The following is a 4092-nucleotide window of genomic DNA, read 5'->3' as shown; positions in this document are numbered from 1 at the left end:
TTCCTCTGACACAGTACAACACAATATCAAAGTCCTTCATATAAACTCTTAGTGTCCTGTATTCCCAGAGGATGCCCCTGCCGTGAAGTGACTGTGCTCTGTCTGGCGATCTCTGGCGCTCAGGGTGGGCAGGAGGAGGCCAGTTTAAGAAGCACTTAGTGATGAACGAGCGGGTCGGGGAGCACGTAGATGACGAAGGATTTAACGTGCTACTTCAGTTACGATGGGTTTTGGGAAACACTCGTCAATTAACGATCGAGCTTAAGAGCGAGTTTACGATGTTCTTAGCGCTACGACGCTTTCGGGAAACAGAATCATAATATCTAGAAGGATTACCATATATAAAAATAGAAAGAATGATATATGATATATACAAGTAATTATATCATATCATATATTATTAACACCATACCCACCATCTATGTACATTCACATGACCACACATATCAGATCAATATCAAATCAATCACAATGATTAGAATGCGCGCAGAAATCGCCCCTTTCTCTTCCCATCTTTCAGCACATTATACGTCCTCTCCACGATACAAGCCGATATCCGTTATCTTACTCTACAATGCACCTTTTCCCGTGCTGTACGTTAACATTTGGTTCATAAAATCGACACACCTGAAATACTAAATAAGAAAGAAAACAATTATAACACAACGGATGACAGAGCCTCTAGAACAGAAAACCCGTTGGCGTCACACACGCTGAATGTCTCTCTCTCTCCTGCTCAGCAAAACACAACATGTGGGTCAACACCGTGTGAGGCATTAAACATCACCTTCGTGCATTACCGCGATTCATCTGGCACACAACTGTACTACTACAGAAATAATATATATATATAATGTCGCCACACGAATCTGTAATGAAAATAAAATTAAAAATGCCGCTGGCGTCTCACCCGACTGGCGGCCACAGCGCGTCTGAGGGCTCCCCAGAGAAACGAGCCGCCTGTGACCCCAGGGGCACCTTCACAAACCCCAAGGGCTGTCGCAAAGCCAACTCCATACAGAAAAACGGAACTCATCTGGGGGAAGTTCACAAAATAAAATAATACAATAAAAGATGACATCATATAACCACGGCTCAACGCAGCTGGCTACACGTGTGAGAAGGTGCAGTACTTGAAGTGCGCTGGGCAAACTTCCGAGGTCAAATTCTTCAGCACGGTTGTACCTTTAAAGCGGAGACGACGGCACCGACATTTTTTGGCGCGCCTTCTCTTTAAAGCCCTGGCCAAATATGAAGACAGTACGTACAGTTATAATTCAAACGGAATTAAAAACTACACATCCCAGTTACCATGGTGGTGCTTGTGATCATTGCGTTTAACCAACGAAACAGGGGCAGAGTTTCGAAAGCTTAACCTATCAGCAACAAAGCGAAATTTACACGATAGGCTACCCCAAACTGTCAGTTACACGACTGTGTATGTCGCTTAAGCCACTCCTATTTGGCATTTTAGTTATGGAGGCGAGAAGACGCCCCCCCCCCCCCCCTCTCTGGGTGCCTGATTTGCCGCCATCTTTAACCGCTTCGTGTCCAAATCGCAGTAGCTACGCGTACGAAATAAAATTCATCCCAGCTACAAAACATATATATTTTTGTGGTAAGAGGGAGCAAAACATCAGTATTTACTGCTATTAATTAGTGTACGATTTATAGTTGAAATCTGAGCCTAAATATAAAGTTAAAATCTCGACAAAGCAATGTAGGAAATACAGAGAAAATAAATCCTTTCTGACATCTAAAATCAGTTTCGATCAAGGTCTCTAAAACGAACAAGAAAAAGAGGATTTTCGGAGGGCAATTACGCTGTATTTATATAGAATAAGTGATTTATGAGCAATCTAATTTCTTGTTCGTTTAAAACAGTGAAATGTCAGCTGCAAAAGATCGCACCAGAAACACCACTCTCTCTGCCTGTCATAGACGTTCAGGAAAGGCTGAATGAAGTCGTGGTGATCAATAATAACAGTTGTAGGACAAGAAACAAAAGATAGTGAAAACTTAAGATTTTTAAGGCTAAAACTCAAATTCATTCTACAAATTAAGGCAAATTAAAATTCAGGACGTTAAAGTGCTAGAGGTGTAAAAAAATACAAAAATGCACATGAGCAAAATGTTTTAGAAATGGAGCAAACAAAATAAAAGCCATGCCTATAGTGCAGAAGAGGGATGCAGGAACACTTGCTTAGATATACAACAACATTACTTTATTAACCCTTTACAATTTCTTGCATTAGTAATTATCTTTTCGCATACCCCAGCTTGCTCTCCATGAGATACACAGACACACAGATGAAAGAGATAGGGAGAGAGCCTGTGGTCAGAGTACAGGGTCAGCCATTGTACAGCGCCCCTGGAGCAGTTGGGGTTAAGGGCCTTGCTCAGCAGCCCAACGGAGTAGGATTCTTCTGCTGGGTGCGGGATTTATTGTTAAATTATTACTTTAAATAAATACTTTGAGTTACTGAAACAGCCCGCTAATAAAATGTCGCAATTTTGTTCTCGTTTGGAAGAGAGAATCAAAAATGAGACATAATGATGGTTTCCGGCTTAGACCTTTACAGGTACCCCCATCACGGAAGAATTTGACCTCGGAACGTTTACCCAGCGTAATATTGTATTTCATTTCACTTTGACCGATTGTCTTTAAATCAATTGTTGTCAGAATATCCCCACCTCCAAACAAGAACAAAATTGCAACGATTTTATTAACTGGCTGTTTCAGTAACTTAAAGTATATATTTAAAGTAATAATTTAACAAGATATGTAAATGTTTTAAGATATGTATATGTTGTGAATGTCTGTAGATTGTATCTTATGATTTAAATACTTTTATTTTTTCACAATCTGGCAATGCCAGACAGAATTCAAATGGCCTTGCAGATCAGAAAATCAAGGAACAAAACAATTATTGCGCCCAGCTCCTCAATGGGATAGCTTTAACTTGCTAATGCGTTGGTGTAACAGTCTGGGTGTGGCAAGCTTCTAATGTCTCCAGACTTCGCGAAAGGAACCCGTCTTTCATAGGCACTCTTTCCCCTAGTTTAACAGTCTGTCCAGAAACAAAACATTCCTGTTAAACAAGAGGAATGTAAAACAAATTGTACAAAAGTAAAAAACAATTACTTTTTGACAATGAAAACTGGTGTGTATCTCTCTCTTTGCTGGCGCGCGGGCGCGGTGGGGTGCTGTACCACCCGCACAGAACATTAAAGTGTCCCTTTCCATTCAATGGGTGTCTGAGTTGCTGTGTCCTATCTTCTGACAGTCGCTGTTGTGAATGTCTGCAGAGTGTATCTTATTTTTAGCATTGTATAGGATTGTAATAGGTTTATTCCATGCTGAAAAAAAGAAGAAAGAATACACATTCCATAGGAATCAGTGCCTTTATATAGCGCATTTAAAGGTGGCTTCTCAAAGCGCCTTACGGGATAAAAACAACAAAAACAAAAACAATATTGTTTTCCATTGCACTTTGACAGATCATCTTTAAATCAATTGTTGATTTAAAGTTTGACAGTAAATGTTTATATTGTAAAGCATACAGCCGCCATTTCTTTCTAAAAATTAAAAAAATTGTTTGCGCAGTCTAAGAGGGGGGGGGGGTCTGCTGACAATCCCCCATACACTCAAGTGAAATATTAATAACCCCAATGTAAACAGCGTATTTACAATTTGTTGATAATAAAAATGTTCTCTAAGACTTTGTGATACTTTACCCAGGGAGCTGTGTAAGCATGCGTGGTGACTATTCATTGTTATTAAAAAATGACTTAGATTCGAACATGTTGTGATATTTAGAAATATAAAAAGTCAATTAATTGTCCATAATATTGCTATTTTATTTTTTCAAAGAAATGCTTGTTAAAAGAAAAGTCATGGCACAGGCTGGATTTGAACAGCCAACCTCTCACTTACAAGTTCAGCACATGAATAGAATTATAACATTATTAATCTTTAGATATGGGATTCCATATTATATTCCCTATTAATCAAATTCTAAAAGTATGCTTGTTTGCTCCTGTATTGAGCGTATTTGCAGAAAAGCTTAAAACTACCACTTTTTATACACA

Source organism: Lepisosteus oculatus, unplaced genomic scaffold (assembly GCF_040954835.1).
Source record: "Lepisosteus oculatus isolate fLepOcu1 unplaced genomic scaffold, fLepOcu1.hap2 HAP2_SCAFFOLD_57, whole genome shotgun sequence".
NCBI classification, from domain to species: domain Eukaryota; kingdom Metazoa; phylum Chordata; class Actinopteri; order Semionotiformes; family Lepisosteidae; genus Lepisosteus; species Lepisosteus oculatus.
This window is presented reverse-complemented; position numbering follows the sequence as displayed.